The 13,576-nt window shown below is 38.1% G+C and overlaps 1 protein-coding gene across 4 annotated transcripts in view; it reads left to right on the top strand.

Moving 5' to 3' along the window:
* vti1a (vesicle transport through interaction with t-SNAREs 1A) overlaps window positions 1–13,576 on the top strand; it is a 166,642-nt gene that overhangs the window by 87,376 nt on the left and 65,690 nt on the right. The gene's annotated exons all lie outside the window — the stretch shown is intronic.

The following is a 13,576-nucleotide window of genomic DNA, read 5'->3' as shown; positions in this document are numbered from 1 at the left end:
GACTGGCTGAGCTCTGTAGCCCGTGGCTGGGCTTGTGCTGCTGCTGCAGCTCCGACTAGTGGTTGGATGAAGAACTGCAGCTTCATGTAATGAGCAGTTTCACCAGCCATCCACACACAGCTCTGATAAACTGCTTGTTTTAATAGTGCACACTGTTGCTACCAAAAAAAGTCACTAGATGGCATTACCATATATATCTTAATAAATAATAATAATAATATTTATAATATTTATAATAATAATAATAATAAATATATTATTTAAATTTTATGAGGCATAAAATAATATCAAGAAAAAAAACAAGAAAATCGAGAATCGAATCGAATCGTGACCCTCAAATCGAAAATGAAATCGAATCGAGGATTTAGAGAATCGTGACACCCCTAATATACATGTATCTCTTGACCTTGAGTACAGATTACATTAATTAATGCCTTATTGTTTCTTCTCATTTACCTGATCATAAATAACTGTGAAGCTGGGTTTTATTGAATGCTGTTTAGTAAAGACTTTTATAGAGTTCAGTTATGAGAGTCTGTCCTATAGAAATTTAATATTCTTATACATGTACAAATACAATTTAAGCCCTTGAACATTGAAAGTTATATATAAATGCTTTTCAAATAAATATATAATATATTTTTTTCTTTTAAAAGCATTTATTCAGTGACTTCCATAAATGATTCAATTGCAGTGTAACTAAATGTAACTTGTGTTTTCTGAGGGCCCACATTCAGGCCTTCAGGGTTTAAAGGGTAATGCATATCATTTGTTCTGCAGAAGTTCAGATACCTTCACCTGGTCTTCAATAACTCCTACGTGGAGGATCTAGTGATATGTGTGAAGTGTAGGCGGGCATTGCACAGCTCCCTCATTAGACTCTGGTGTTTTGTGAGTTTGTTTTTGTGCAGGAGGTAACACGTGTGCGTGGAGCGAGGATCGTCTTGTTGTCTGGTTGAACACTCGCTGCATATGTCCAACATGTTCCTGCTCTTGTTCTTGTTCTTGGTGCAGAATGGAACCGGGAACAGCAGTGTATTCTAATAGCGTAGTAAAGCTAAAGCACAGCTTTACTTATCATGCTTAACTACACACACAAATTAGTTCTGTTTTTAGAAACCTAACATGTGACGACTCTTCAGATACTGTCCGACACAATGCGTTGCTATTGTTATTTGTTATGGAGGGTTAGAGAAAAGGGAGTGCTTACACAAACTTCAAATTAATGCATTCATTTGGTTATTAAAAAGAGAATAAAAACTACACTACAATCAGTAGGTGTTGAAATGTGCTAAATTCTCATTGAGTTTTCATAGGGGGCCGCTGTCAAAACATGCAAATGAGGGTGATGGCGCGTCCGTTTTTGACAAACATAATTAAGGTGTTTCAATTTGGAGTCCTACAACACACACGCAGGACTGCAGGGTTCCCCCAGGTCTTCGCTAATTGTGAAGATAGCTTTTAAGCCGTGAATGTTTTTTTTTTTTGTTCATGTCTTATTGGATAATGAACTGTTAAGAAGTGTTAGATCTCTGCTTCGTCTGTGGCTGAGGTTTTTTAGGAGATAGGCTGGGAAGAACAGCCTGAGGTGTGGTGTTGTACAGATAATTAAAAGGCAAAATTTGTGTTTGGCGCTTTGATCTGCCTGTCAACTTTCTGATTAGAGATGCTAAAGCCTTTAATCAACAGTAATGGGATTATTAACGTTCCTAAACTGTTTAAAAGACGGCGGAGGAACGTCAAGTTTTTCCTGCAGTCTAGCGCTCTGGTGCTCCCTACTTTCCGCGCCGTGTGAAGTTACCCGGAGCCTGGGAAATGATGTGCAGCGTGTGATTAGGAGGAACTGAGCTGATTTTAAGAGTAGACCTCCCCCTTAGCTGTCTTTCCTGTAGTCCCCTATTCTGTCTCTCTCTCTCTCTCTCTCTCTCTTTGTGTTTCATGCTTCATAGGAATTTATTCATACACCTATTTTTTTGCACTTTTTGAGAATGTGATCAGAATACGTCTAAAACCAAATTGTAAAATAAAGTCAAAAACGGGTTTTGACGTATCAAGCCATAAGAGCTTGTGGAGCATCCAGTAATACAATGTACCATTTCATTAGTTTCATTCTTTTTGCTTTACACACAGCATACCTCCCATAGTTAACTGTTACACTATATTAAACAATTTCCCAATAGCCTGTTCTCTCTATGCTAGCCCTTAACCTTTTAACGGGTGTGGAAATATATTTGTTTTGTATCGTTTAATTCGTCGTATCAAATATCAATGTTTTTTTTATATATACTGTATATGCTACAGTATACCGTGATATACTACTCTGTACTTCCTATACTACCATATACTTAATGATGTACCCTATGCTGCCTATAGAACCTATATTACCCTGTATTTTCCCTGTAAGCTCCATGTAATTTCCTATACTCCTTATACTACCATACACTACTCAATTATACACTATATGCTTCTAAACTCTATATACAAAATTCCAGCTTGTATTAAACAATTACAATTCTGTGACTGGAAATGATGAGAATTTTATCAGATTTGTAACAGAAGTCAATGATCCAGATGTCATGATATTATTAATACACTCCAAATAGCTATATATATCCAGGACTGAAGTAAAATTAATGATACTGGACAGATAAAATCTGTTTTTAGTAGATTTATAATAGAAAATTAGAATGGTGTGAATTTTTGTTTTGCTAAAAACAGCAAAAAAGTAGTACCCTGATGTGATAATTAGGGGTGGGTAATATGGCACAATAAGGGTATAATATCGTTCATGATATTCCAAAATGTTGGTAATTTTTTTGCGTACAATACTATTATGGCACACCCCTAGTAAAGACAATTCTTCTGAAAGTAAAATATTAAGCTAAATCTCTCTATTTTTCCTGTTTTTATGTTGCTCATAATCACAGTTGCCTATGTCATACAAAGGTTTATTGGCAGAACTGCTGTAAATGGAAACATGGCTTGTGTTGCTTTTTTACTGATGGAATTTCATAATTGTATATATTTTTAATAGGAACATTTGAATGGAAACCTGCTTTATGTCTCAATAATAAACTCTTTCTATCTCTCTCTCCGTGTCTCTCTCTTATCTCTGTGTTTTTAGAGAAAAGCAGGGTTTTTATCAGCCGTGAGATTGCAGCAGTTTGATTTCTTTGCTCTGCATTCTTCAGCCCAGTTTTGTGTAATAGATGTGTGTGTGAACTACAGCACAGTGGAGTGTATTCTGTGTTCATGTTGTATTTGATAAGGCCTCTTTTCATCTGAGTCCGTGACATTGTCAGCTAAAGAATGCCGACTGCAGGCCTGAAGTATTCTGGTGTGATCCTGTTGGGTGACAAAGAAGTGTGGATCATTTTTTTATTTATTATTTTGTGTGTGTGTGTATATGTGTGTATATGTGTGTGTGTGTGTCACACAAAGTAGGTGCAGTTGTGTTTTGTTGCTCTCTTTAGATTGCCATGCTTGTACACAGTCAAAGAACAATCAGATTCTGGACAGACCACTGTGGAGAATCTCTTTAATAAACAAGTTGTAGTTCTGTTCACAGTGGAGAGAATAAACACAGTGCACACAATACACACATTCATGTAGTGACACATGCATCAATATTAATGTCGTTGGTTGACAGTGTGAACGCAGGTTTTAATTGCGCTCGGTCACGTTTGATGAACAATTCCCATCAGCGCAGCCCTAATCTACAAGCACAAATCATTTCCGTTACTGGAGGTACTAAATTAATGAATGTGGTCCATTTGATTGGTGGGGTGGGGGGTGGATTGACCAGCCTGGGTACAGTAGATGTATGGTTGTCCAGCGGCCCATGGAAGGCTGCGGCCGTTTAATGAGGAACCTGAAACCGGTGGTCTCCGTGTACATTTGTAAGTGAGGCAATCACAAGCCGCTCTAAAGTCTATTAGTTTTCATTTGGATGCTTCAGTAATGCTGGTTGATTAAGTCTTTCCAATTTGCAGGAAGAAAAAAACGCCTTCACTGCTTCCCACAATGAGCTCTGAGCATTACTGTTTGAGCTCTGTTTCAGTTTCTATGTTTTAAGGGAATGTAGATTGTATGTACAAATGTTTGTGGACACGCTTCTAATGAATGCATGCAGCTACTTAAAAGTTATGTCCACATTTCTTCTTTTCTTTCCACACAGTGACACCATGCGTAGTATCAGGCATAGGCTAGAGGGATATAAAGGCCTCGAGCAGTGAGCTGTGAAGCTGTGGAACTGTTTTGAGCTGAATTAGGGCTAAGTTGGGGATGATTTACAGTGATGATCAGCCATTATCCTAACACTTGTCTCTGAATGCAAGGAAATTCTTACTTCTCGTGGTAGTAGAGCCAGTCACTCCATCAAAAGCAGGATAAACTGTTTTAATCACCCTTAAAAGAAGCAGTGACTGAGCAGGTACCAATATATATATAGTGTACTTATGTACATAAATACACTCGCCCAGCACTTTTTAGGAATGTTATACTAATGGCATATTCCCATTCCCAAACCACAATCATCATTCCTCCACCCACAGTGCAACGTTTGTACCAGTAATACGTCGAGGTAAATACATCCCACAGTGGACTGTGCATTGGGCGGCATATGTCTAGAATTGCCTGTGGGAACAGACTCTATATTCAATGCAGAAATCCCCAGACCTCTTCTGTGGGATATGGCAAAAGTTATGAGACACAATACCAGGTCCTGTCCTTTTTTATTGTGTAAACCTTTTAGATTTCTATGAATTCAGTTGGGCAGCCCTACCATAATCTGTGCTCAGTATTGTGTGTGTTTCTTGTTCTTAGGATCTCCTCATGTTTTTATCTCCTCAGCTGTGTTTGTGTTTAAGTTAGGGATGTATCCACTTGTTTGACATTCACCCGTGTGTTTTGTATTTTGCTTTGTGAGTGATTTATAACCGTTAGAGCAGCTATTTAACATGCCAACGCCTCTCATCCGTCCTCATTGAGCTCTCGGCTGAGGAGCAACTCGGTCTCATCAATAGCAGTGTGCCTATTACCAGTGCAGCCAGGGGGCTGAGGGGGGTAGCTAAAAAGAGAGGCCAGCAGCATTCATTTTCTCCCTCCTTCCTCCTGTTTAAACAAATGGTTCTATTACAGCGTGCTCTCTTGCCGCCATGGTCATTCATACCCATTAAACCTGTGTCTTATCACCCATAAGAGAGCCTCACATCTCCACATCCACCAATTGTCGGTAATCAGGCCTCTAAAGGAGCGGGAGGAGAGGGAGAGAGTGGATGATGAATGAGGGAAGTTGAGTGACTAGCTAATAAAGATTTGTCTTAATCAGAAGTGATTTGTTAGAACAGGAGTGTGGCAGGGTCAGGGCTCAGGCGATGAATAAAACAGTGTGGCCAGCCAGTGAAGAAAGCCCACAGAAATGAGGCCTGATTACCCAGCGCTTTTACTCCCGTACACACACACACACACACACACACACACACACACACACACACACACACACACGCCCTCTGTCCTCTCTCAGTCTTTTCCCTCGCTTTAAATAATTTTCTTTTTTCATTTCCAAACTCCTAATCTCTTTCTGTTTTCTTTTCTCTCACTTTCTTCTGTTGTCTCGCATTTCCTTTTGCACAGTGAATCTCTGTCTTGTCTTTACAGGGTTCCCGCGGGTCCTTAAAAAGTCTTAAAATGTCTTAAATTAAGGTTCTAAGTCTTAAATTGTCTTAGATTTACTGTAAATTTGCTGCGAGTTACTTGGGGGAGAGAACTAAGGTTAGTGTATAACTAGCTAACCTTAGCAGAGAGCTAGCTAATGTTAATGGGGAGAGAACTAAGGTTAGCGGTGTTAACATTATCGGTGAGCTAGCTAACATACTAACGTTAGCGGTGAGTTAGTTAACGTTACTGGGGAGAAAACTAGGGTAAGCGGAGAGCTAGCTAACATGCTAACATGATCTGCATCACAATGGAACAAAATTGTTAAGGAAAATTGATAACAAATGGAAAATGTTGAGGTTTAATTTTTAATACACTAAATTATTTTCTATTTGAGAAGTTATGATTACATTTTTGGGTCTTAAGTTATATTTATTGAGGTCCTAAAAAGGTGTTTAAAAAGCATTAAATGTAACTTTTGAAATGGAGCAAGAATCCTGATTTAGTGTTTGTACCGTGTTGCAGTTGCTTTTACAGTGTTCTCAATGCTTAAATTGAGACTGTACTTTAGGCTGGCCAGCTCACTCTCACTCTCTCACTCTTCTTTATATATTTCACTCTTCTTTATATGTTCTTTATATATATAGCCATGTTCTAAAGCTATTACAATGATATACTGAAGGCTTTAAAGGGAATTCTGTGACATACACCCATGGCTCAGTAATCAGAAAAAAAAAAAAAGAAAATAAAAAAAGAAAAAAAAAGAAACTTAAAGTTTACATTATTAAAACAGTATTCCAGATACAACATGAAATCTTTTTGCCTGGGAATTGTGCGAATTGGCAGATGGTGTTCCTATGGGAGTATAACAAATAACAAAAATATCTATAGTGATCTACATTAAAAGTCAAAAAAGTTAAAACTTCAGATATGTAAGTTTATTTTTTCAGTCCGATTGTGATAACAGTAAGAGATGAAGAACAAATTAAGATAAAAACAAGAATGAGACAAAAAAAGATACAAACAAGACTACAGTTACCACAGCAGTAATCCTAACTCCGCTACAGTTTCTACAGTACAATGCAAATCCAACATTTTACAGATTAAGGCTTCCGTTTGACATGCACTTTTAAGAAACGTATGTATTTACCCTAATAATGTGTATTGTGCATTGTCCATGTGACCGTGCACAGCAAACTGTGAGCCTGGTAAGAGTAATTGTGAGGGACGTGTCCAATTACATTACACTTACTATTATGTATATGTGTGTGTTCACTGCACGGATGGGTTAAAGGTGGAGGCCACATTCGCCTGTGCCCAGCACAAGTATAGGGTATGTTGTCTTGTTTTGTTGTTGTTGTGTGTGTGTGTGTGTGTGTGTGTATACACAGAGGTTTCTGGCAACTAAGCACATGAAAAAACAAAACATGTATCTTGCTTTGTTTTATAGGACAATAAAACAATTGCAGCCAAACACTAATACAATGAAAGGACACAAAGTATTTGAAAAACATAGTTGTCTAGTGAGCAAGTTTGAAGAACAAATCTTCCAGATCCAGTGCCTGGATGTGTTCAAGTTCCCCCTGATTTAACACTGTTAGGCACCCAGCTTTTGTATGATGACTATAAGCGTCACTAGAGTCTCATGAGGAAAAAAACATTGAAGATGTTTTAATAAAAAACAGAAATAAAAATGACTTGCCTTTTTGTATAAATTATGTATTCTAATATAGTGTGTTACTGAGCAAATAAGTGAGAAACCACATGCCCACTTAAAATTGACAGGTATTTGAATATACAACTCTGGAAAACAATAAAATACCACTTAAAAATGATATGTTTCTTTGATTTCTCCAAATTAAAAAAACCTCTGCATTATAATCAAGAGGAAGATGGATGATCACAGGCCATCAAACCAAGCTGAACTGCTTGAAAATTTTTGCACCAGGAGTAAAGGCATAAAGTCATCCAAAAGCAGTGTGTAAGACTGGTGGAAGAGAAAATTTCAAGATTCATGAAAACTGTGATTAAAAACCAGGTTTATTCCACCAAATATTGATTTCTGAGCTTTATAAATATGAACTTGTTTTCTTTGAATTATTTGAGGTCTGAAAGCTCTGCATCTTTTTTTAGTTATTTCAGCTACTTCTCATTTTCTGCTAATAAATGCTCTAAATAACATTTTTATTTGGAATTGTTGTCCGTAGTTCAATGATGATTTTACTCAAACATATACCTGTAAATAGTAAAATCAGAGAAACGGATTCAGAAACTGAAATGGTCTCTTAATTTTTTCAGAGCTTTTTATATTTGATGAAATAGTGAGAAATAGTTTAATCTAGTGACAAGCCTAGAGATGACCTGTACAATTGGCTTTCCTTTTTTCAAACAGCGCACTAATCAAAGTGTCATCAGCATTCTGTCACTAGATAGTAGAATAGCTGACCTGAAAAAAAAAATCCACAAAAGGTATGTATGTGTGTGTGTGTGTGTGTGTGTTTGAGACTGAGAGAAAGGAGAAGCCTACTGTCAGGCCTACCTTGACTCTTCCCTTGGGCACTTTTGCTCTCGTTTGGCTGTCTGTGGATTGTGTCCAGCTCGAAGTTTGTGTGGTAACCTTCAAAAAGTGTCTGCAGCTCTATAATAAAGAGCAGAGCAGGGCCTGGGAGTGAGCCTGTGTCAGGGCTTGTACCCTTTCAGCTCCGGGGACTGAGAGAGGGCTTCATACAACTCAGAGAGGACTCGCACTCAAACAGCTGCTGTAAAATTGATGATGTGTCCAATTATACGTGTCCACCGAGGGGGGATGGACGGATGGATGGAGGGATGAGGCAACACAGAAAGAGATGGAGAGAGAGAGAGAGAGAGAGAGGTGGCGGTTCACTCTTCCCCAGTGTGTTTCGTTCCCTCTCTCCCTGCTGCCACCGGCTGGCAGGAAAAGAGGGATGAAAATGAGTGACATTCAGACCTCCAGGATGTCCAGAGTGATTTGATCCTTCTGCAGGCAAAAGACTCAAAGGCAGATGGACCTGGGCAGCCTCACTGACAGTGAAGTGGACAGAGAGAGGAGCGCAAACTGTCGGGACAGCCAGTTGGACAGAAAGACTGACAGCGAGGAAGTGGGAAGACGAATGAAAGATGCATGAGGTTATTAGCTATGAAGCCAGATAAGGATTGTACGATATATTGTGACTGATATATTATTAGCTGATAATTGGATAAACTCTTGTTATTGGATGGATATCAGAAACGCAGTCAATATATTGTTCCTTTTATTTCTGCAAATTAGTTGTTTAAAATTTATCCAACCACTGGGTAACACTACATTTTCCATAATTTTCTAATTATTAAAAATTCACTATATTTACTAATGTAAAGGACTTCACTTTAAAGAATTTTCTGCACATTTTGTACAGTTAAATTTAATGTGGTCAGTTGGCATGTTTTTATTTTTAAGGAACTGAAGACTGAATTTCACTTAATATTTCTCATATTCTCTCTATATTTATTTAAAGTAAAGCTTAAGCAATTCACCATGTGGTGATTAAAATATCAAAGGTAATTAAAATAAGTTTAGAATGTCCAAATTTTTGTCTGTATTTTGAAGCAGAACTAGGTCATAATGAGCCATTCAAATTTAATAAGCTGTAAAAAATATAATTTGCGTGTATTCTGAATATAATAATATAAATATGAGAAGTTATTAGATTAAAGCACTGACATTCTGATAATGAGCCTAATACTGATTATAGAGTGGCCTGTTTTAAATGCTAAAGGAAAAAACATTTATTTACATTTAGTGCTATTTGTATAGCCCATGACAGGGTGCTAATTATTGGTTATCAATAGCATTATCGATATTCCGAGTAAAAATGAATGTAAAATGAATGAATGCACACGACAGTTCTGTACAGATTCCTCTGCCTAACATACAGTGTCCTGCATTGTTAGTATTAAAGGGTTAATTCCAAAATTTTATTAGATTTGACCCAGTATCCATTTGTAATAAAATATAGATCTTTCGTAGTGTGGCTCTTCTCTCTAAACGCTGGTCAGTAAGCAGATTAAGAGCCTGAATTAAAAACAGCCCATTGGTAATGATGCTGCTGTTATAGATTTGAGTAATAGGCTTGTTAAATGGACCTCAGGGATGAGGATCTTTAGCGAGAGCAAGGCTGTGGAAAAGCTCAGCGTTAAGGTCATTTAAATTGTTAATAGGGCCTTAAACGGGAGAGGAATATTTTATATCATTATGAGCAACAAGTCATGATCGTGGGCACACCGTTTTTTTTTCCTTCTTTTTTTTCCTCTCTCCTTGTTTTCACAGCTATTCTCAGAGTTCAGCAAATGTCACAGTCTTCATTTAATTGTGTGATGATTAATTAGCAGTTCATTAAATATGTCCAAACTGAAATGGGAAGAAAAAAATCCGGACTGTATGAAGAACATTTCCTGAGTAGCCGGTGTGGAGGAGGTCTCATTGTTGCTGTTGGCCATCATTTATACTGTTCAGTGGTTTGATCACATAGAGTGCGAAAGTTTGGGGACCCTGTCCAGTGGTTGTATTTGTTTTTATTAAAAGTGATCAGTAACATCTGTAGCTAGTTAAACAAACATTGGGTGGCACTGTGGCTTAAGTGTTAGCATGTTTCCCCCTTGAGTGATTTTATTATTTGGCATGTTGTTCTCTGGGTTTTCTCTGATGTTCTCACACAGTCCAAAAACATGAAAATCAGGTAAATTGATATTAAAATTGAATCCTTCTTATTTTAAGGCTGTGTTCCTGCTAATAATAATGTGCTATCAACAATAAAGCATTCTAATGATTGCACATTAAATAGTAAACCACACATTTAACAATCAGGGATGGTCCTCTGGCAATGCTGCTGGCCAATGGCATAGCTTCTGTGTTTTCGAGGCAAACTTTTAAAACGGCTGCAATGTTAGGATGAGCATTGTCCTGTTGGAATAGTGTGTACAGTGTAGTGTAGTATATATTAGTGTATTTAAAGGGGCTATAATTACTTATCACTAGTACAGTATTACAGAAACATTGGGCTACTGTTTGCAGGACCTTATTAACAAAGGTGATCTGCCTTTGTTGATCTTCCACACACTTGTGAGAAGCGGCAGCCAATAGTGGGCAGCGTACTCTCAACCGGAAACGACCGTCCACCTGGAGGACTGCATCAGGCACTACAACATTTACCCAGGACAGAGTGCCAATCTATATCCATACACTTACACACATGCAAACTTACATACATACCACACACTTACACACACATACCAGCTCAATTTACAGTAGTCAATTTACCTGATCTCCAAGTTTTTTTTGGACTGTGGGAGGTAACCGGAAAACCCATGCAGACACAGGGAGAACATGGAAACTCCACCCAGATAGGGACTTGAACCCAAGAGCTAGTGCTGGGAGGCGAACGTGCTAACCACTAAGCCACCATACTGCCTGACCGCAGTGCCTTTACACATGGTTTCATTGCTCATCTCCACTAAGATAACAGCAGAATGGCATTATTTATCATACTGTTTGTGATTGACTTGCGTTTAGTCTGAGCTGGACAGTGTGTCATGCATCAGAAGCTCTAATGGCCACAGGCTGGTATATAGGGTGAAGCAGGCTGGGGGAGAGGAGGCTTGCTGTGTTCCGCAGCAGGAAGAGAAGAATCTCAAGGCTCTCGAACAGCAGGAAAGGAAAGGGAAGTCATCTCTCATCCTCCTCCTCAAAGTCTGTGTTTGTTTTTCTCCAGCCAAACTCAGCGTCTGCCTGCCCGCGTTGCTCGGACTCCACCGGATCACGTTACAAAGTGTGTGCGGAGGGGGGTTAATAAAGAGAGATGGATAAAGTGAAAACTGAAGACTCACACAAACAGATCATCATAGAAACGGCGCGATAGAGAGAAAGAGGAGACTGATTGCGGAGTGGCAGATCTGTACGGCTCCCCTCTCCCGCGGGAGGCGGTGTGTACACAGCTAATTGTCCAGTAGGGAACGCACTGGTGAAGCGGAGGTGTGCTTAATGGGAACATCAATTTGTCGTGCTTTAACTGTTGGAAATATTTATGTTTTGGGTTCTGTGCTGGGGAGACTAAAGCTGAAGCCATTAAAGTGTTTTACTGTGTTTCAACCACAGGGGCACTGCGGTGTAGAGATCACTTTCAGACCATAGGTTTCACATGTACGCTCATAAAAGTGCACAATGTTCTCAGCTCGGCTAATACGACTGCTTCTAATGTGGTACGTGTGGTCGGTCTTATGTGGGTATTTCTAGAACTTGGTGCTGCAGAATGGTCATTAGTAGGAGGAATTAAAGATGGAATCTCACATCTCCATCTCTTCTCAGATAATATCAGTTCAGGAATAATGAGCACACTACTCATCTACATACAGTACACAGACTTTACGCATGTGCACACACCTTACAGAGGCTTTTTAGCCATATTAATGGTGCTGTTTTAAATATTTTTTGGTACAAGCTGCTTGAGTTCAGTTCACTAGGTGGTGTTCTCCAACATTTTGCTTCACTGTTGCTGATTGGAATGGGAAGAGTACACATGCATAGTATGCTGTTATGTCATTTTTTTTTTCTTTTCATTTTCTCCCAGTTTAGCTAGGCCAACTGTTCCACCAATTCAGCTGCAACTCAGCTGTATATCCTTCATCACTAGTGATGCAACCACATCATTTTTGTTTTCAATTAATTGCCCAACCCTACATCTTTCAGAAGCTGGAATTATTATTAGTAGGCCAGTAAGCCTCTTTTTTTAAGATAATCCATATAATCCAGATACTTAAGATCAATTCAGCTTAGTCTTGAGTGTCAGGGATGTTAGGGATGTCAGGGATGTCAGGGATGTAGCTTGTTGACCTTAGTTTTTTGTTTTGCTTTTATTTTGATCAAAAATGTATTTTTAAAAAATGTATTTCAATCATGTGAAAACTTAATTATGTAAATTGTTACACTCCTAGCCATAAGGAGTGACAGTGTCTGACCCCACTGATTTAATAATTAATAACTTCTGATTATATAACGAATGCAGTATTTTAATTCCTTTTCTGACACTTAGCTTCTATTATTGTGTGCATCATAGTTTTTTCGTAGGTGAAATGCATTGCTACAGTTTTGCAGAGATGCATTTTACATTATGACTGGGTTACAGTTCACATAAAATGGTAATAATAGTCCTTTCTTGTACTTGTAGCTGATGCTACTTCATTAACTTTTCTTCTCATTTAGTAAAAAAATGCATTCTTTCATTATTGTGGGCTCTGACTGTTATATTAGTGTAAAACTGCAGTTAAAGGTTGTTGAGGAATGTGACCCTGACCTTGACTCTACAGCAGTATCACAGTCAGTCCTTGTGAGCACAGGAAGTGCTATTAAGTGTGTAAAGTGTTAAGTGTACAGAGACACTGCACAATAGTAGAACAGTACAGCAGCTCAGTGCACCTTGCTCTTCTGCTTCTTTCTGTAGATCAGCGCTGTCATATTAACGCCTTGCTTTTGAGTTTTTTTTATTATTATTTTCACCATTAAAAAAAGACTGCTGACTAAATAAAATTATAAATAAATAAATAAGCTTCTTGTGTAATTGGCCTTATCAGCATTTTTTGTTTTAGAAGTTTTGTAAAGCCTAATAATTCATGTGAATCATAGCAGTGAGATCTAAAACAAAATTTTAGATATAAAAGCAGCTTTCCATAAGATATTTCCTTTTGAAGTGGAAGTAGTAGTAGTAGTAGTAGTAGTAGTAGTAGTAGTAGTAGTAGTAGTAGAAAAAAATAAAAAGGTATAATATTAGTGTCCTGGCATGATCATCCCTGCAGCTTCTAATCTAATAAATTCATTCTATAAACTAAATGGTCTGGTAGGTTTGTTGGCCACAATTGCTCTTTACATTTT

This window comes from Astyanax mexicanus, chromosome 15, assembly GCF_023375975.1.
Source record: "Astyanax mexicanus isolate ESR-SI-001 chromosome 15, AstMex3_surface, whole genome shotgun sequence".
In the NCBI taxonomy this organism is placed as follows: Eukaryota; Metazoa; Chordata; class Actinopteri; order Characiformes; family Acestrorhamphidae; genus Astyanax; species Astyanax mexicanus.
Note: the sequence above shows the minus strand (reverse complement) of the source record. Positions and strands in the feature narration are given on the sequence as shown.